We start from the raw sequence: 21838 nt of genomic DNA on the forward strand, positions 1-21838 counted from the left end.
GCCTTCTGGCTCCTACCAGTCTGGATCTGTGTGCTTGTGCTTGGCTTGACCTCCACCTGAGTAGGGGTCTCAGTTCCTGCAGAACAACTCAAAGATATATGTCGGATTGCTATATATCAGGACTCTGATTTATCACCCAACTATTGTCTCTTGGCTGCTTGTCCTTTATTTCAGCATTCCCTCACTTCCCTAGTCAGTAACTGCTTGAATCTACTCAGGCCTAGAAGACTAAGGCCTTTTCCTACAAATGGAAAGGTTTTTTGTAGTTGGGAGACCTCTGCTAGGTTTCAGTTCACTTTTATCTTTGATAATCCTCAATCCTGAAGGGAACACATGTGGGACAAGAAAGGGAATAAAGTTTTGCATAGACAGATTAAGCATAAACTCAGCAGAGGAACTCAGTTGTTGTTTTTTTTTGGGGGGGGGGTGTCAGTTTCAATAGTAACAGCATTTACTATTGATTCAGCATTCCACATTCCTAATTTCTATATCTTCATAATTCTGCAATGTAATTATTGTCCCCATTTTGCAGATGATGAAACTGAAATTAAGTAATCTGCTCATTTAAGTTCCCATGGCTAGTAGGTGGCTGAGTGGAATTTCAGCCAACCCAGGACTGATGCTAATGCCTTTTTTTAAAAAAGATTTATTTATTTATGGCTGTGCTGGGTCTTGAATGCTGTGCATGGCACTTCTCCAGTTTCAGCAAGTAGGTGCTACTCTCTACTTGCAATTTGCAGGCTTTTTATTGCAGTGGCTTCTCTTTTTGTTCTCATGGGCTCTAGAGTGAGGGCTTAGTCATTGTGGTGCATGGGCTCACTTGTCCTGTGGCATGTGGTATCTTCCCAGACCAGGGATCAGATCCATGTCCCCTACATTAGCAGGCAGATTCTTTACCACTGAGCCACCAAGGAAGCCCACTAATGCCTTCTTAATGACTACATGGTCATTAAGCCTTGCTCCCTGAACCAGCCAGGTTTCCGCTACTCCCCAGGGTGGTCCCATCCCAGAAGAATGTTGTTCTCTCACAGCTTCCTCATGGTTGTTTGGCTGGACCTAGAAATGAGGCGCCTAGAAAGATGAGGTGTACAGAGCCAGGGCCAGGCCACTGGGGAGATGTCTGGAGCCTCGCTCTTGTTCTCCTTCCCCCACAGGGTGTCTCCTGGCACCGCAAAGTCCTGCTCATCCAGAGGACACCTGTGACTTCCTATCCCTCCTCTTCCTTTGACTGAGGAGTTGCAGGACTTTCTCTTCTCTGCTCTGGGACACTGCCCCGGGGCCTCAGCCTACTGGCCAGAGGCTCCCACCCTGGGCTTAATTTCCACTATAATGCTCTCAAATCTGGGCTGAGACTCCAGGATACAGCCCGCAGAGCACTTTTACACGCAGTAGCTGTGACTGGTGGGATGGGGAGGAGCCTCCAGGTCCCCCTAGCTGTCCCCTCAACCCCGTTCACCCCCATCCCCCATAGGGGAGGAAAAGTAACTTTCCTCAACTCTTCTGAGCTCTCAACTGAGACCTCTGTAAACAAAAAGATAAGAAAGAAACCAAAGTTTATCCACATATACTTGTACACCAGGGAGATACCCAGGGACAAAAACTTAACTCTCCCAAGGGGTCTAAGCTAGCAGTTTAAACACTACCTTCCGCCAAAAACAGGAAGCAAAGGTGAGGGCAGGTCAGGGAGCAAGCCAGTTCTGGGAGATTACCCGGAAAAGCAGAGTAAACAAGGGGAAGGTTTGTTATGTAGATTTAAGTAAACGCCCTTTCCACAGATTTTTATAATTCTGTGATTTATAGTCAACTTCCCCACCCACTGAGGGAGACACCCTCGCAAATGGAGATTTCTTTTATAAATGCACATCTCTCTCAAAAGAGTCATTTCTACTGTTTTTCAGAAGCTTCCTTTGTCTGTAGTTTCTGAAAATAATCAGCTCAAAATAATCCTTCTGCCCTGGAGGCGTATTTGAGATGGCGTATTCTCCCACTCTTCATACCCTCCTCAACCTGGGCTCCCTGCCACTGGTTTTAGGAGAAAAAAAATGTTCTGGTCTAAAGTGAGGTCAGCAGGGTTTCTCAGGTCACAGACCTCTGCTGGGCTATGCCCTGGGGCACAAGTTGTAACACCAAGTCCCGGAGCAGCAGGAAGAGGCAGGATCCAGGGTCTGGCAGCCCTGTGGCATGCTAGCCTTGGGTGCTGAGCCATCACTAGAAGGCTTGGTGGGGTAGGGGGTTGCCTGCAGACCCACGAGGAAGGCACTGATACACAATCCTGCTGGGCCAGACTGAGGGAGGTGTCCTCCACAGGCCAGCAGCCAGGCTCCTCCCTTCTCTTTCACACCCAGGGCTCCTCTGAGGGGGAAAAGTTCTGAGTCCTCACCAGCTGGATCTTGCTGCAGGTTCCCCTTCCTGTTTGTACATCAGACCCTAGGGAAGCAGGAACAGCCCCTCTCCACGCCCTGCTCCCACTCTCCACTATATTCCTGGGGAAAACACACACCCACACCCTCTAACCTAAATAGTCACTCCCAACACAGCACAGGCATACCACACACCCCTCAATAAATAGCAAACACCCACCCCGCCCCCCACAGGCAGGCTTGATGGAGACTCCCATGAATTCCTCCCAGCCTGAAAGCCGGCTCTGTTTCCATTCGAATCTCACACTGACTCTCTTCAAGGTTTGACCACACAAGAAAGCTGAGGGGCCAGTCTGTAGGTGGACAGGATGCTCTCCTCCACCCTACTTTCCCCAGAAGGCCTCTCCCGGGCTGCTTTCCTTTCCTGTCCCCAGCCCATCCTGGCACGCCCGGCCGCCACCGCCGCTTAGATGCAGTAGTGTGGGGCGCCCTCGTGTGGGCAAGGGCGGCCCTGCAGCCCCACCGCCAGGATCCCGGGCTGCCCTCTTCCTGCACACCCCCTGCCCTCCTCCTGTAGCCCCTCCCCGGCTGTCCCACAGATGTCAGGGCTCTGCACCGCCCATGTCCACTATTCCAACTGGCCTGCCTCCAAGCTACATTCCCTCCTTTTATCTCTGAGTAAAAGGTTTTCTCACTTATATTTTAAAATTCAAAATTCTACGCATTTTAAAACCTAGAAGTGAAGTGAAAGTCGCTCACTCGTGTCGGACTCTTTGTGACCCCATGGACTACACAGTCCATGGAATTCTCCAGGCCAGAACACAAGAGTAGGTAGCCTTTCCCTTCTCCAGGGGATCTTCCCAACCCAGGGATCAAACTCAGGTCTCTCACCTTGCAGGCGGAAGCCCAAGAATCCTGGAGTGGGTAGTCTATCCCTCCTCCTGTGGATCTTCCTGACCCAGGAAATCAAACCGGGGTCTCCAAGACAGCTGTTAAAACCTAGACAGGTTAAAAAAGCACAGACAGGTTAAAAAGCAGAGACGTCACTTTGCTGACAAAGGTCTGTCGACTACAGATTGGCACTTGCCAAGATGGCTGCCGATGAATGAACAACAAGGGCATTCGCCATCTGCCTCTGCGGAGATCAAACCCTGCAGTGTCAAAATTGTTGACCTTCAACACTCACTGAGGGAGTTCAGGGTGGAGTGAGGCACTCTGTGCTCAAGGGAATCTGGTGGGACAGATCTTTAGACAGATGTTTTAGGAACAAATTTTATGATCCAATCTTTGCATCTCCTCATATCTAGAAAAGCACTAAATCCCTTCATGGTGACATCAGGTCCTCCTGACTAGCAACAAACTTTTTATAAAATAAATCTTCATGGTATGGAACTCCCCCTTCACCAAAACCTTATATATTGACTTTCCCCCACTGCTGCTTTGGAGCAGTCTCTCAGAGCTATCCGAGGGGATGCCTCCCGGGCTGCAGTCCTCATTTTGCCCCCAATAAAACTTAACTCACAACTCCCAAGTTGTACATCTTTTTTTAGTCGACAGGTCTATATAGTCAAAGCTATGGTTTCTCTAGTAGTCATGTATGGGTGTGAGAGCTGGACCATAAAGAAGGCAGACTGCTGAAGAATTGATGCCTTCAAACTGTGGTGCTGGAGAAGACTCTTGGACAGCAAGGAAATCAAACCAGTCAATCCAAAAGGAAATCAACCCTGAATATTCATTGGAAGGGTTGATGCTGAAGCTGAAGCTCCAATACTTTGGCCACCTGATACGAACAGCTGACTCAATGGAAAAGACCCTGATGCTGAGAAAGACTGAGGGCAGGAGAAGGGCATGACAGAGGATGAGATGGTTGAATGGCATCATCGACTTAATAGACATAAGTTTGAGCAAACTCTGGGAGATAGTGAAGGACAGGGAAACCTGGCATGCTGCAGTCCGTGGGCTTGCAAAGAGTTGGACATGACTGATTGAACAACAATGCATTTTAAAACACAAACGTAAGAAAATATTATCTATAAAACATAATATGGTTAACACCCATGAGGCTGCAACCCAACAAGAGAGCTGAAATGTCAACAACTTGCATCTTCCTTTGTGTTGCTCTTCATCCCCATTCCCTTCTTTCTCCCCAAACGAGAAGTAACCACTGTCCTAAATTTCATATTTTCTCTTGCCTTTTTTTACCCCAATTTTCCTTTTAAAATTAGCCATTTTAAAGTGTGTAGTTTGGGGCTTCCCTGGTGGTCCAGTGGCTAAGAATCCACCTTGCAATGCAAGGGACACCAGTTCGATTCCTGGTCCAGGAAGATTCCACAGGCCTAGGAGCAACTAAGCCCATGCTCCACAAACACTGAGCCTGAGCCTATGCACTAGAGCCGGCAAGGCGGAACTCCAGAGCCTGCAAGTCCTAGAGCCTGCGCTCCGAAGCAAGAGAAGGCACCACAACCGGAAGCCTGTGTGCTGTAATGAAGAGAAACTGGAGAAAACTGGTGGAGCAACGATCCAGCACAGCCAAAAAGAAATAAAAAATAAATGTTTGGTTTTTTTTTAAGTTCTTGCATTTAGGTTCTTGACTCATTTTCAGTTGGCATCCTGTTAGATTCTGCTAACAACACTGAAGAAAAATTAAAGGGTGGAGGAGTGAAGAAAAGACTACTGTTTATCTCCATCCCTGGTTCCTTCCAGTGACTCTCCAGTGGTGGCACTTAACCCCAGCCTCCAGTCCTTTCTTCACTCCCCTCAAACCTCTCACTTCCTCTCAGAGGCAGCAGTGGGTGGTGCCCTGTCCTCGGAGGTCAGAGTTCCACTTCCTTAGAGCTCTTCCTCCAAGCTCCTGCGAAGTCTATAAAACCCTCTCCTGAGCCTTTGTTTCTCCACCCCGGAGCGGGGAGTTGCTTTCTGACTTTTATTAAGGGTCGAGCTCAGCACTCCCTCTGTCTTCTTTCAGCCCTCAGGGGCATCTGCTAACAACACACTGTATTAACTTCTCTGATTGAAAGTGTAACTTCTGCTTTCCAGACTGGATCCCAGCTCATACAGTGAATATGCCATTATTTATTCACCCATTCACCTTTCGATAGATGCTGGGACTGTTTCTATTTTCTACTTCTATTTCACTTTGAACAATGATACCAAGACATTTTGTACATGTGTTCCGGTATACAGTCCTAACATTTCCCTATGTATATATAAGCAATAAGATGCTGGGTATTAGGGTATACAAATGTCCCATTTAACAGGCAACTGTCAATCTGTTTCCAGTTTACACTGCATTGTATACAATAATATCCTGCTTATTCACATATTCAAATTCCACATATGCCTCTGTATGTGTGTGGAGGGGCCCAGAAGCCTGGAAGGCGAGAGAGGCTTTCATGGATCCCAGCCAACAGATGAATTTTTGTGTCCCTGGGGAAGCAAGAGACTAGCCCCACCTGAGGAAAGCTCACTGGTGCTCTGAATGGAGATATCTACCTTTGCACCCAGGTCTTGTGTTGACCAAAGGAAAATCACGTATTTCCTCCTGATATGTTAAGAAGGGGGAACAGGAACTGTGCAACTGGTAGCAATTTCATGAGAGCCCTTAAGAATCCTGCTGCATTTAACAAATGCTCACTAAGTATTAGTTCCCTTTTTTTCTTGTTCCTCTCCTGCACTGAAGCCACTTCTCAAGAAAGTGAAAGAAAATGAAAAACTTGCTAACAAATCACAATTCTGATCTCCATCATGATGAACAGAGCACTCATTAATTGCTTACCCTCCACCCCCCACAAAAAAAGGAGACAGGATTTTAAGTTTTCCTTAGGGCTTCTGCGTGGTGGGAGGTGCTCCATTCAGAGCACCCGTGAGCCCTCCTCAGGTGAGGCTAGTCTCTTGCTACCCCAGGGTTGCAAAGAGTCGGACAAGACTGAGCGACTTTCACTTTTCTGCGTGGTGGGAACTGGAATGAGCTGGTTTCTCTTGGAACTTCTGGATGATAATTAAAGAGACAGTCTGACTCTGGATGCCTCTTCCTTACTCACTCCTTCTATGGAACTCCCAGGGGAGGGCAGAGAGGAAGGGGTAGAGGAAACAGACCACCCCCATCAGGACCCTGGCTCCTACCTCTCAGGGACAGGTCAGCTGGGGTGACCCAGCTCAGTTAGAGGAACAGGGTACTAACTGTCCAGGAGCAGTGATTTCAGAAACGCTGACCTGGATCCACTGTCCAAAAACTACCTCCCTCACCTATCACCTAAGGGCTCACCACAGGAACTTTACTTACTCAGGTATTAAACTGTGGTGGAAAGGAATTCATACCGACCAACTGACAGCTTACAGGAGTCACCTAGCGCAGCCTCCCTCCCAGCACAGTGACGCGGTTAGATCTGACCCGGCTGATGGGGCCCTGGCGGAACGCTGACTGTGAAGGGACATGTCATCTCAGAGTGGCCCTTCCGGTGCCTGCACAGTGGGGACTGCTTGACGGCTCTTCTCACACCAGTCAGCTCCTGCCAGGCAGAGCCACAGCACAAGGTTCTGTGTGGGGCCAGGACGGGCCCGGCTGTGAGGAACACAGGATGTGTAGACCCTGCCCCGGCCCCTCAGCAGCCCTGAGGACGTGCACGTGACCCACAGCCGAGGCGCCGCACCGCTCCCTGACAGCAGAGCCGACGCGTAGTAAGACCGTCACCCCATGGCCTGGACAGCCCATGGCCTTCTGTAAGCAGCCCAGTCAGCCGCTGGCTCCAGTCAGACATTTCCAAGGCCCTTCTGAGGTATTCCTGGGCTGAGCCGGATCTTGCGCCCTCCCTTCCAGTAGCCCAAGCTGGGGTATGTTAAGCTGACCCTAGTCAGGAGAGGCTGGGAATTCGCCAAGCAGTTCTCAAACTTACGGCTGCAACAACCAGGAAGGGCTGAAATACAGACACAGCCATGAGCACCAGGGGCCCTTTCCTGTCCTGGCTGGAGGTGAGAAACCAACAGGGGGAGAGAGAATAAGTGTAAATTGGGAGTGACCCCAAAGCACCGGGATAGGATGGGAAGGGGCTGGAGGGGTCCTCCAGTCCTCCTCTGAGGGGACAGGGAAGGATCAGAGAAGGTGGCCTCTGCACTGAGCTCAGAAGGAAGTGTCCCAGTTCACTAGACAGAGGAGATGGGGGAAGAACCCCAGGGGAGGCTGGGAAACAGGAGGGAACCATCCCTGAATCCCAGGGCCCACTTTTCCCACCCCCAGTGCAGGGTCTGGGTGGAAGGTGAGGGCTAGCCTGGCTGTCTGGGGGACTGAGCACCGAGCAGGAACTCCAGTCCCAGGGACCCAGCCAAGCTGGACTGCCTGTCTTGGCTTTTCTACAGGTCAAATGGAGACTCAAGCTTCTGCAGCCCAGACAGACAGATGCCCCCCACTCGACTAGCAGGTGAGGACAGAGAGATCAAGGGGAGCCACCCTAGGAGAGCAGAGGACAGAGCTGAGAAGAGAGCTTGGGACTCCTCTCCTGGTCTCAGCTGTGTGGGGTGCAGGGATCCCCAGAAGCTTCACCGGCCTCCCTGGGGCAGCAAGGGAGCTGACAGTTGGCTGATGATGAAGCATGCCACACACAGTGTGGGTTTTGTCCTCTTCTGGGAGGGGGTCAATGGGCCATGCTGGGAGCGAGAGGAGCTGCTCAGACCACCAGTTCTGACAAAGCCCCATGAGCTGGGGCAAACAGGAGGCTGCATTTGCTGGGAAGAAACTCCTTTGTCGAGAAAGTGAGAAGGGTGCAGATTTAAGCTGGATCAGGAGAGATTCAAGCCAGAGCCCTGAAAGAACATCCAGGCTGAGGGTGGTGAGACTGGAAGGGGACAGGTGTCCGCCAACTTGGCAGTGCCATCATCCAGCTCCCAGGACTGGTGAAGCCAAGTCCCTACTTAGAACTCAGCTGGAGTCAATCACACTGAGCCACAGCCGAGGGGAAAGATCAATCAGGGCAGACACAGCTTTCTTTAAGACCGTTCTGGCTTTGGGCTGAGGAGAGTGTGGCAGGGTGGGAGAGAAATGTATCGATAGGTTCCCAAGCTGAAGCCCAAGCCTATTTAAAGTCTTAATATTTTAAAAGATCTGGGGCGTGGATGAAGGCAAAGGAGGGCTAAATAATTTAGAAAGCAAGCGGCTGCTGCTAATGGGATTTGTGCCTTTTCGGTCCCAAAGCAACAACTGGTCTCCTGGGAGAACGAGTGAGTGAGCACAAAGCCAGCCTTTATTGCCACTTGATTGGCTTTGTGCATCTGTATCAGTTATCTACTGCTGTGGAACAAAGATCCCAAAGCTTAGTAGCTTAAGACAACAAGCATTTGTATCTCACACAGTGTCTGGGGGTTAGAAATGTGGCAGCTGGGTTGTTGTGGCTCAGAGTCTCTCACGAAATTTCAGTCAAGTTCTTCTGGGGCTACAGTCACCTGAGGCTTGATTGGGATTGAAGTCTCTGCTTCTAAGATGGACACGGTTATTTAATGAGGCAAAGATGGCCCCTCACAGCCAGCTGAGACCATTGGCTCAAGAGCCTACTGGTGCCAAATTCAAATTTTTATACCCCCAGTTGTTTTAAATTTATCTCTAGCCATTTGGACCCTGCTTGCTTTGCATTCCTCCCCACACTGAATCCCATCTGCAAGCCATCAGTACAGTAAACTCTGGGGCTACTGACGATCCAAGCTACCGCTGCCCCTTGGGGCTCTCTCATCGTGAGACTCCCCATCACGTTGCTGGACCACATCATCTAGGCATGAGGGGGTCTCTCCATCTCCCTCTCCTCCAGGAGTTTCCTTGCCCTCCTCTTCTCGGTGATGGCCCCAAGTGACTGACCATGGAAGGTCTCATGTTATAAAGGACTTGAAAGCCCTTTTACCAGTGTAAACCCAAATAAAGCTCATTGTCTGCTACTGCCAACCTCCTGGTTATCTTTTTCCTTGATCAGCCCTGAAATCTCTCAAACTGACTACACGTGGCTGTTGGCTGGAGGCCTCTGTTCCTCATGAAGGCCTCTCCTGTCTGAGTTTTCTCAAGACAGGGCAGCTGGCTTTCCCCCCAAGAGAAACCCAAGAGACAGCTTAGCCAAGTGGAAGCCACCATGCTATCTCATGACCTAGTCACACACACAACAAACCCTCACTTCTGCTTTACCCTGTCAGAATTGAGTCACATCTAACAAAATACAGCCCACATGCAAGCAAGGGGAATGCGGCTCCATCTCTTGAAGAGAGGAGTATCAGAATACATGGGTACACTTAAAAAAATCATCAGAACTCTTTTGCAAGCGCCCTTTCTCACCTCACCTCCTCTTTACCAGGGCTCTGTGACGTAAGCAGGGCAGGTAATAAGACTGAGGGAGGCGGAATGACCTGGCCATGCTCACACGCCTGGTGGGTGGGGCTGAAACCCAGGACCTGATAAGCCTCCACTCCCCACCCTGACCTGCTACACAAGAACCCCTCACCTCTTCACAGCAGCGTGTCTCACTTTTCACACCATTTTTTCTCTTCCACCTTCTGGCTCTCATGACAATTCTGTGAGTTACATCAGGGATTACCAAACACAGATAAGTCAAAAGAACCTGCTTCTGGTGACAGCTTTGGCACAAATAAGCTGTGTGATCCTGAGAACGTCCCATCCCCTCTCTGGATCACCTACGCTTCTCTGTAAGATGTGAAGAGGATACACCTCTTACTCAGATACAAAATGCACCTGTGTCAAAAACTTAACTCATTATTTAATGAGGAAGCCCTGAGGTATTACAACCAAGTCCAAAGAATGCCAAAGGACTACAGATTTATAGTCAGATAAGGAATGTCAAAATGAATAAACAAATAGTTGGAAATTCAAAGAACTGGCAAAACTGGCCAATACCCATAGGAATCAATAGCATCCATTGTGAAATGGCCAGTTTGCATTTCTTTAGAAATGAATTAATTGCCCTACTATGAGGTGGCATTAGTGGTAAAGAACCCGCCTACCAATGCAGGAGACTGAGAGACCAGGGTTTGGGTTCGATCGCTGAGTCGGGAAGATCCCCTGGAGGAGGGCATGGCAACCCACTCCAGTATTCTTGCCTGAAGAATCCCATGGACACAGAAGCCTGGCAGGCTACACCCTATAGGGTCGCAAAGATTCAGACACGACTGAAGTGACTAGGCATGCATGCATGCGTGTGTATTTAAACTTTTACCTCTACAGGTTGTAAAATAGCCCAGTCAAAGACAAACCAGGCAGAGATTACCTGGATCTATGAGCTGTCCATGTCAGGACTCCCACTTAATTTCAAAGTCTCACCTCACTATTTTTCCTTGTTGTTTTAGTTGCTAAGTTGTGTCCAACTCTTTTGCAAACCCATGGACTGTAACCTGCCAGGCTCCTCCATCCCTGGGATCTCCCAGGCAAGAACACTGGGGTGGGTTGCCATTTCCTTCTCTAGGGGATCTTCTTGACCCAGGGATCGAATCTGCGTCTCTTACATTGGCAGGCAGATTCTTTACCACTGAGCCACCAGGGAAGCCTTTCGTCCTTACATGAATAAAAATGCAGGCAGGAATCCCTGATCAATTCCGATTGTAAGCCTCAATTCACCAATGAGAAAACAGGCTCAGCCTGTGGGTGCTGTCCCTTGCAGCTGTCCCCTCAAGCGTCTTCCGTCTGCTTTTCCTCTTCCCCCAAGAGCACAGCAATGAAGCTCCCTCTGTCTTCTCTGGACACCAACGACCCCTTTTGAGAAAACTTTGAGTTTTCTGTCTCTGTTGTCCTGGCCCAGAAGTGGGGCCCTAACCCATACTGACTTGAAGTAGTTAATGAAAAGCACATGAGTCAAAATCAACCTAATTATCAAAGGCACTTGTGTTAATGAATGCCTTTCAATCCATACAGGGAGCTAACACACTCAAAATTAAAAGGGAATAAAAGCCATTACCTGGAAATGCCAGGGCTCCTACCTGAGCTGAGCCCTGTGAAGTCATTATGGGTAATTATGGGCTATTAGTTGCTATCATCTCAGCAAGACAACTGGCCCCAAGTGTTACAGTTAATGCCTAGGGCAGCATGTGACCCCTCTGAGGCAGGGAAGTTAAAGGTGACTTTCTGTTCTTAGCTCCCTTCCATGCCACTTCCTGTGAGTGCCCCCACCAGGCCCTTCCATTCTATCGTTCATTTTCCACCCAGATTTGTTATCCTAAATTTTCTTTTGTGACTGGGAGGTCTAAGGAGCCTCAAAGAGCTTTCCTGATTTTCCACTCAACTCATTCTGAGCTGACTTCTCAGGCTGTGAAAGGTGGGGAGAGCAGTGGGTGTCTGAGAGGGATGGCCAGAGAGGAAAAGTGGCACGCCCAGAATCACAGAGCCGACTCCCCTGCGGCCCAGTGGTTGGGAGTCTGCCTGCCGATACAGGGAACACAGGTTTGCTCCCTGGCCCAGGAAAATCCCATGTCTCAGGGCAACTGAGCCAGTGAACCACAAGTACTCGGCCTGTGTGCTGCAACTACCGAAGCCCGCACGCCTAAAGCCAATGCTCTGCAACGAGAGAAGCCACCGCAATGAAAAGCCTGCATGCCCCAACTGGAGAATAGCTCCTAATCTCTGCGACTAGAGAAAGCCCATGCACAGCAAGGAAGACCCAGCACAGCCAAAAACAAGTAACAAAATTAAAAAACAAACAAAAACAAATCAAGCTCATAGAGCCTGGCTGTAGTTTAGCTACAGAACAGAGAGAGGTTGTGAGAAGGGAGAGATGCTGGGAGCTTCGGGTGAACATTTTTGGGAGTGATCAGGCTTTTGCTGATTTCTTTCTAAAGGGAGCAGAGCAGTGTGTACGGAAGGAGGTTTATGGCTCCTTCAAGACTCCAGCTCAGTAAGGCAAAGGATGGTTTGCCTTCACCTAACCCATGTTCCCGGCTTCCCCAGTGGCTCAGTGGTGAAGAATTTGCCTGCAATTCAGGAGACACAGGTTCGATAGCTGGGTTGGGAAGACCCTCTGGAGAAGGAAATGGCAACTTACTACAGTATTCTTGCCTGGAGAATCCCATGGACAGAGAGCCTGGTGGGCTACAGCCCATGGGGTCGCAAAGAGTTGGACATGACTTAGCAAATAAACAACAATAACAACTCCGTATACCAGTCAAACTCTTTGTGGAAGATTAAATATGGCTACAGATTCTTCGCTCTCCCTCCCTCAGAAGTATAGTCTATTTCTCCAGTCTTTGAGTCTGGTCTGTTCTTGTGTCTTGCTTAGATCAGTAGAATACAGCAGAATGGCTACTGTATTGAAACTGCACAACTTGTCCCAGGACTGAATGAAGCTCAAGTTTGTTATGTCTCAGAGCAAAAGGAATTCAGTGAGGGGTAAAGTGATAGGTAAGAAGTGGTGGTGGTGGTTTAGTAGCTAATTTGTGTAGATTTATTAACATACTACACTTGTGAGGGATAGAAACGGGTAGGCAGAAGGGCTCAAGAACTAAGTTGCCTACATTTTTATAATCAAAGGAAAAGTGGGGAAGGAGAGAGGGACTACCTTCTTCCTCTTCCTTTGTAGAGATGTTGCAGGAAAATGGGGGACGGGGATGGTCATGTCCTAGGTCTTAAGTGAGTCCCTGGAATGGATACCAAGCGAGGGTCCTGGCTTCCGGAGTGAGCCACAGTGCCGTGACAGCAGGTCTGCAGAGAGAGACACATTCCACAGGCAGAAGCCTTCCATCTCAGAGGGCGAGAGCCGCCCTGACGCATGGGGTGGCTAGTTTTTAAGGGCTGGGTAACTTCTGAGGCTAACAAGCAGGAAGATTGCTACAACTATTTTGGGGAAGAGACAGGGAATTCCAGGAATTGGGCCACTCACTTTTTGGCCTTTTATGAAATACCTCGGAACTGCCATGGTGCCTGTGGGTGTGTTCTTGCAGCACATGTTAACCTTTTACAATGAGCTTATAATGAGGCTCAGGACCACTGCACATCGAATCTTCTGCCATCTTAGGACTACTTTGCTCTACCCAGTTTTTGTCATAGTCAGTTTTCTCAACAGCTGTGTCATTCTTTAAGGATTGTAGGCTTCCAACTTCCCTCCTGTCTCAGTACGTATTTCAGAGCCTCGGTTTCAGGACACGTAGATTCTGCTTTCTCTCAAAACACAGCCGATAGCATGCTAAGTAAGGAAGCCAGTCAAGTGTTTGGGAGGGTGAGAGGTGTGGAGCCACTGAGCCCCTCACAGTTGGTAAAGTGAAAATTTTAAGCTTTAAAAGATACAGAAAGAAATCTTGTCTGCCTAAAGGAGAGCCTCCTGAAAAATATCAATACCCGCTTTACCCAGGGAGTTTCCAGAAGATTCAGCTACCCTGCTGGGTTCCTCTGTCCTTGGGATTCTCCAAGGACAAGAATACTGGAGTGGGTTGCCATTTCCTTCTCCAGGGGATCTTCCCAACCCAGGGATTGAACCTGGGTTTCCTGCATTGCAGGCAGATTCTTTACCATCTGAGCCACCAGGGAAGCCTCTCAGAAGTATCTCTCTTGATAAGGGTGCAAATACCTCGGGAAGGATAGATACTCTACTCCGCCATCAAGCAAGCCCTAGGTGGCCTCTCACAGAGTCAGTGTCAGGCTCGGGATAGGACTAGCCATCGGGAGGGCTCTGGACCTCTTACAGAGTCAGTGTCAGGCTAGGGATAGGACTAGCCATATGGAGGGCTCTGGACATTCCTCCCATCACATATTCCTGCACCACCTAGGCCCCTACCTTAGTGTGAGGTGGGCCATTTGGTGCTTCTCCTGGAACTCTTCCGTTTGTGGTCCACATCTAGCCTATGCAAAAATATGATAAAACCTGAGCTCCCTACCGAACTGGACCAAAGGCCTGCATGTATGCGTGCGTGCTAAGTCACTTCAGTTGTGTCCAACTCTTTGCGACCCCTATGGACTGTAGCCTGCCAGGCTCCTCTGTCCATGGGAATTCTCCAGAAAAGAATACTGGAGTGGACTGCCATGCCCTTCTCCAGGGGATCTTAGTGACCCAGGGATCAAATCGGCATCTCTCGGTCTCCTGCACTGGCAGGCAGGTTATTCACCACGGGTGCCACCTGGGAGGCCCAGACCATTTAAACTGGAACTCGTTTTTCGCTCTGAATATTTTATGACAGGTGGTTAGAGTAGAACAATAACATGATTTGTTAATGGCTAATCACCCATTGTAGGTATTAATAGACTTAGCAGCACAGTATCAACCAGATGGATGTTAGCTTGGAGTTTAATGTGACCAAGTGTATCATCCAACTGCACAAAACTTCTCCCAGGGACTCATCATGAGGGCCTTTCAAACACCATCCTGTGGGGTAGGGAGGGCCATGGTTAGGTCCCAGGTACCACCAGTCTGGCCTAAGATGCACCTTTCTCTAGCAGAGATATTAAGTCCTGACACTTGATTTGGAGCTCAACATTGTAGCTATTCAGCAAGGGATCGACAAGAAGTAAATAAGCTTTTTAGTATTAAGAGGGATTTAGGTTGCCTTAGCTCTTGAGAAAACTGTACGCAGGTCAGGAAGCAACAGTTAGAACTGGACATGGAACAATAGACTGGTTCCAAATAGGAAAAGGAGTACATCAAGGCTGTATATTGTCACCCTGCTTATTTATATGCAGACTACATCATGAGAAACTCTGGGCTGGATGAAACACAAGCTGGAATCAAGATTGCCGGGAGAAACATCAATAACCTCAGATATGAAGATGACACCACCCTTGTGGCAGAAAGTGAAGAACTAAAGAGCCTCTTGATGAAAGTGAAAGAGGAGAGTGAAAAAGTTGGCTTAAAGCTCAATATTTAGAAAACGAAGATCATGGCATCTGGTCCCATCACTTCATGGCAAATAGATGGGGAAACAGTGGCTGACTTTATTTTTGGGGTTCCAAAATCACTGCAGATGGTGATTGCAGCCATGAAATTAAAAGATGTTTACTCCTTGGAAGGAAAGTTATGACCAACCTAGATAGCATATTCAAAAGCAGAGACATTACTTTGCCAACAAAGGTCCATCTAGTCAAGGCTATGGTTTTTCCAGTAGTCACGTATGGATGTGAGAGTTGGACTATAAAGAAAGCTGAGTGCCGAAGAATTGATGCTTTTGAGCTGTGGTGCTGGAGAAGACTCTTGAGAGTCCCTTGGACTGCAAGGAGATCCAAACAGTCCTAAAGGAGATCAGTCCTGGGTATTCATTGGAAAGACTGATGTTGAAGCCTAAACTCCAATACTTTGGCCACCTGATGCAAAGAGCTGACTCATTTGAAAAGACCCTGATGCTGGGAAAGACTGAAGGCAGGAGTAGAAGGGAATGACAGAGGATGAGATGGCTGGATGGCATCACCGACTCAATGGACATGAGTTTGGGTAAACTCTGGGAGTTGGTGATGGACAGGGAGGCCTGGCGTGCTGCGGTCCATAAGTTCACAGAGTCATACACAGCTGAGTGACTGACTGAAATGAACTGAGAGAAACTCACAGTAGCAAGCAGTAATGCTATTTTCATCCGGTTGAGTCTATTACACTGCTCCCTATGTTATCAAACCCATTCAGTGGTTAGGGTTTTGCACAAGGAACTGAAACCCCTCTGGGTGTTCTAGGTACTCTGAGTAGAAAGGCATTTGATATGGGACACTCAGACTGGCTGGAAAAGCTGAAGTGGTGAGCTAATTCTTTGGACTCCTCAGAACTGACCACCTCAAAAAAGGCTGTAAGCCCAACCTGTACATTTTTGTAGTTTGTTATCCTGTACATATTAATTTGTCCTTCCCAGGTGAAGCTAGTAGTAAAGGATCCGCCTGCCAATGCAGGAGATGCATGAGACATGGGTTCGATCCCTGGGTCAGGAAGATTCCCTGCAGGAAGAAACAGCAACTCACTCCAGTATTCTTGCCTGGAAAATTCCATGGAGGGAAGAGCCTGGTGGGCTACAGTCCATGGGGTCACAAAGAGTCAGCCTTGACTGAGCACATGCACACACACACATTAATTTACTGTTAAGGAAATCAAACTATTAATCATATATTCTGGGAGTAATACAATACAAAACTATTCTGCATTATTTTTCATGAGATTCTGGCCTTTCAAGTCTACTTTGTATCAACTTGAGCTGCTGCAGCCCTAGATGAATGCGCCTATTTCACCTCAGCTTCATCAGAATTGGGCATTTTCATTAAACATTTTTTATAAGGTTTTTTTTTTAATAATTAAGAGATGTTATTGTTCAAAAAAATTATTCTTAGATCACCTTAGATGACACACTGCCCAAGAAAATCTCAATAGAATAGTAGATCCTACAAGTATAGACTGAGGCTGGAAATGTGTGTGTGTGTGTGTGTGTGTGTGTGTGTGTGTGCGCATGCGCACGCGCAATGGGCCCTGTGACATGCAAAATCTTAGTTCCCTGCCCAGGGATCGAACCCACGCCTCTACAGTGAAAGTGCAGAGTCTTAACCACTGGACTACCAGAGAAGTCACAGGGAAATGTAATTTTTTCTTTCATTAATTAAATGCTGTCACACCTGGAAAAAAAATTCTTAAAGATAAACATTTTCCCTTCTACTTGTGCATAGTAGTCTACTCTTTTTCTGTTTATGAGTTATCTCTTCTTATTCATTTTCTATCTATTGAGGGCCTATTTTAAGCATAATCTTATTTATTTTTTCTTCACATCTAGGCATTTAACTAGTGGCATGTTTCAAGTGTCAGTGCTGTCTGTGTGTTAATGGAAAAGGACTCAAAATTTGAATGGCAGAGGCACGTATGTGGCCTTGACTAGCTCCTTTATGATGTTCAGTCTTCTCAGCTGCCGAGAAGAAGCAGGAAGTCATGTCTCTACGGGTGACTCAAAAGTCAGCAATGTTAAGTGGAATGTGTAGAGCTGACACAGTCAAATAACCAAATGTGGCCAACTTTTGAGTTGTGCTGCAGTGCCCACGTTAGCAGGGCCCGGGAAGACTGGCCACAGGCGCCACTGTTCAGTGAGGACGATGGGACTAAAAACAAGTCCTGTACCTTCTCACTGCAATAGCAGGACAAAAACTTGGATCCAACTTGAGCCTTTGTGCAAAAACTAAAAATATGTGAACTTTAAAACATGTTTAAAATATTAAAAATCTATTAAAGTTAAAACTACAGAAGCTTAAAAAGCAATATACAGGCGATTATCTGAAATATTCTGTTCAAGGCTGGCTGATCACCTGCCAACCTCATCACTGATTTCATCCTAGCCCCACGGGTTCCAAGCAGCAGCTGGGCAAACAAGCTTGGAAAATGGTTCCTTCAAGATCAGCCAAAGAGAGCTTTGGTTAAATATACTTCCCATGAAATTACACAGAGACATTTTGATGGAATTCTGCACATGTCAAAGCTTAACAAAATTAAATATAAGATTGATAATATGGCACATTTAGGAAAAGTATCATTTTTGTGTGCCTTTTATTGTTCCCACACTGGTCATACCCAAGTGTGGTTGACAGGGACAATTTTACAGATGAGTGGTTTGGGAGAAGTAGTGTCTGCTGCTAATTCAAAAAGCACTCATGCAGGGCCCTTATAACCTCATCTTGTTTGTCCCATCTCATCTCATTGTCTCATCTCTTGATTTCTTACTATTATTTTTTTGTGTGATTTTCTTTCTCAATTAAAAATATTACTTTTATAAATAATTTTTAAAAAATGAATAAAACAAAGTATAACTTTGAATAAGGTATTTATGTAGTATAGATTTTAACCTTTTGGGACTTCTTAAAATACAAGTATTAGTTCATATGTTTTCCCAAACAGATCCTCTCTTTTTATGTCTTCCACTAGTACAGGACTTTTAAGGATGTATATATATCCTATGTAAATGTTATCAGTAACAGTTATGTATTGAGCCCCTATTATGTGGTAGACAGCTTGTTGATAAGCAGTACCTCCTTTAATCTTCTAAACAATTCATTTTACAAAAGAAGAAACAGTCTCTGAAGAGTCAAACTTTCAGGAAATTTTATGACATGATCATAATTTGAATGTAGGTCTTTCTGACTCTAAAAGTCTATATTCTATTCAATTCACCCACGATCTACTTTCTCTTTCTAATTGAGTATTCCTTTAATTACTTTTTTTTGACAATATTTTTCTCTGAATTTATTGAGCCGGTCATAATGATTTCACTCCTATAGGGTTAGGTAAGTTATATATATATTTTTTTTAGACAGACAACTTATTAAACACAATTTTTTATTTTTTTAAAGACAATTTAAAATTTCATATTAATATTTTTTAAAGATTTATAGTGAACATAAATATAATTGAAAATTAAAATCACAAAGTTAAAACAATTCATTATGATTTAATCAGTCAGCATAAATGGGATATACTGCAGAAGAAAGTATCAAACAAAACTGTAAGGACTTACAAAAACACAATTTAAATTCTCTGATATGGGTTAGCGGGACTTCTCTCCACCTATAGTAGCAATTCGAAGTAGTCTTTTTTTTTAACTTTTTATTTTGTGTTAGGATATTGCCGATCAACAATGCTGTGACAGTTTCATGTGAACAACAAAGGGGCTCAGCCATACATACACATGTATCCATTCTCCCCCAAACTCCCCTCCCATCCAGGCTGCCACATAACATCAAGCAGAGTTCCATGTGCTATAAAATAAATTCTTGTTGGTTATCCGTTTTGAAGATAGCAGTGTGTACATGCTCACCCCCAATTCCCTAACGATCCCTTTTGCCCACCAACCACAAGTTTGTTCTCTCTTTCTGCTTTGTAAGTTCATTCGTATTGTTTCTTTTTAGAGTCCACATATAAGGGATGTCATACAACAGTTCTCCTTCTCTGTCCGACTTCCTTCACTCAGGATGACAATAGGATGACAATCTCTAGGTCCATCCATGTTGCTGCAAATGGTATGATGGCACTCCCTTAATGGCTGAGTAATGTTTCTTTGTATAAATGTACCACATCTTCTTCATCCATTTTTCTGTCAATGGACATTTTGGTTGCTCCTATCTTATTTATTTTGCTGTTGGGTCTTAGTTGCAGCACTTGGCATCTTCCTTGCGGCACATGGGCTTCTCTCTAGTTGTGGTACGTAGACTCTAGAATGCTCTGGCTCAGTAGTCCTGTGGCACGTGGGATCTTAGCTCCCCAACCAGGGATTGAACCCACATCCCCTGCATTGGAAGGCGGATTCTTAACCACTGGACCACCAGGGAAGTTCCTCAAAGTATTCTTTATCTCAATATGTTGTCACTATACTTTTAATCTTTGTCTTTTATTTTCTTCCTTCCTGATGTGCCAAGATTTCTTCTTTCATTATTTTCTTTCTGTTTAGAGAGTTTCCTTTAGCCATTCCTTTAAGATAGGTCTTCTGGGAAAGTTCTCTTAATTTTCCTCCCTCTGAGAAAGTCCTGGTTTCTCCTTCATACCTAAAGGATATGTTTGATGGATACAGAATTCTGGGTTGACATTTCTTTTAACACATGAAAAACATGCCACCTCTTTCTGGCCTCCATGGATTTTGATAAGAAAACCTGCTGTCATTCAAATTGTTTATCTCCTATAAATAATACATCTTTTCTCTTTTGCTGCTTTCAAGAGTTTTTTCTTTGCTTTTAGTTTTCAAACATTTGACTATGATGTGCCCTGGCATAAAGTTTTGGGGTTTATGATATTTGGGTTCATCAGTTTCATGAATTTGTAAGCTTATGTTTTTTGGACAAATTTTCAGGAAACTTAGGAAATTTTTCAGTCATTATTTCTTTGAGTACTTTTTAATCTCTACCCTTTTTCCAAGATTCTGGTGCCACAACACTAAGATCTTTTATATAGCTCCATAAGTCCCTGATTCTACGTTCATTTTTTTCTATTTTTATCTCTGTTGTTCAGATTGAGTAATTTCTATTGTTCTATTTTCAAGTCCATGGATTCTTTCCACAGTTCTACTATTGGGCCAATCCACTGAACTTTTTGTTTGAACTTATTGTATTTTATATTTAAGTCCTAAAATCTCCATTTGCCCCTTCCTTCTCTTCTAATTTCTTACTTTCTGTTTTCATGGGTTTCAAGTGTGCTCATAATGGCTCACTGATACGTTATTATGATGGTTGCTTCAAAATCTTTCTTCGACAAGTCATTCTAACACCTATACCATCTAGATATGGGTATCTGATTACTGGTTTTTCTCACTCACATTGAGATTTTCCTGATTCTTGGTATGAGTGATTTTTTATCAAAGCACAAACATTTGGGGTATTATGCTATAAAGCTTTGGGCTTTATTTAAATTTTATGTTTCAGCAGACCTCCTGTGACACTGCTGTGGTGCTACCTTTTTCATCTCCACAGGGAAGGCTTTGCATGGGGTCTAGACTGTATGGTTTGCAAACCTCTTGGTGATTTTCCAAAGTTAGGTGAAACAATAAATCTATGGGGTGGAAGGAAGCACAGGTAAATCAGTCCAGGTATGCGTTCCTGGGTGACTCATTTTTTAAAAATAGAGTACAATGTTTTTTATTCACTAATAAACTAAAAGTCTGTTTCTAGATGTTTCTTCCTCTTGTATGCCTCATTTGTTTTATTACTAAACAAAGCCCTGTAAGGGGCAGTTTTACCTAATCCTCAGATTCAAATCCACCCTCATCTTGACTAATCTTGAAGTAATAAAGTTCATAAGTCTCATTGTCAGATACAACCACATAAAGTCAACCATGAAGATTGTTCTTAAGATATTTCTTGGTAAGATACTTCAAATAGCTTTTGGAGAACTGTTTCTCAGGAAAAATCATTTTTATTCTTGAAGCATTCAATATGAACGACATTCCCAAGACTTCTAGCTTTTCCATTGACTTTAACTTTCTCTAACAAAAAAATGTTCAAAATTTCCAGAATCAAAAATCCATCTTCTATTGGATGAGCCTGGTCCAAATTAAACCTCCAGGCTGACTTCTCAGGCTTCTTGTCTTTCTGCGGCATCATCTTGAAGACGGGCAGGGAATTAGAAAGAGACTGGATGATTGATTTAACGGAGAATTAGCTCACAGCCACTGAGGACAGACTCTGCTATGGTCTCAATGTCTGCTGCTACTGCTGCTGCTAAGTCACTTCAGTCGTGTCCGACTCTGTGCGACCCCATAGACGGCAGCCCACCAGGCTCCCCGGTCCCTGGGATTCTGTGAACCCCACAATTCATGTGTTGAAATTTTAACACCAAAGGTGGTAGTATTAATAGGTAATGGCTTTGAGAGGTGCTTCAGTTATGGGGGGATCCTCATAAATGGGACTAGTAACTTATAAAAGAGGCTCCAGAGAGAACCCTAGCCACATGAGGACACAATGAGATACCTACAGCCTGGACAAGAGCCCTCACCGGACCGTGCTAGCACCCCGATCTTCTACATCACACCTCCAGAACTGTGAGAAATAAATTTCTGTTGTTTATAAAAACTTTATCTTGTCGGTGGGATTT

At 45.8% G+C, this 21838-nt stretch overlaps 1 long non-coding RNA gene and 1 pseudogene across 1 annotated transcript in view; both read right to left on the reverse strand.

The window, feature by feature from the left end:
- LOC133244102 (uncharacterized) overlaps positions 1-21838 on the reverse strand; it is a 78362-nt gene that overhangs the window by 8077 nt on the left and 48447 nt on the right. The window contains exon 3 of the long non-coding RNA XR_009735307.1: positions 3252-3359. This is a non-coding gene — a long non-coding RNA (uncharacterized LOC133244102). The remainder of the gene's footprint in view (positions 1-3251; positions 3360-21838) is intronic.
- On the reverse strand, positions 20785-21508 carry LOC133245305 (ribosomal protein eL22-like 1; annotated as a pseudogene).

This window comes from Bos javanicus, chromosome 3 (genome assembly GCF_032452875.1).
Source record: "Bos javanicus breed banteng chromosome 3, ARS-OSU_banteng_1.0, whole genome shotgun sequence".
NCBI classification, from domain to species: domain Eukaryota; kingdom Metazoa; phylum Chordata; class Mammalia; order Artiodactyla; family Bovidae; genus Bos; species Bos javanicus.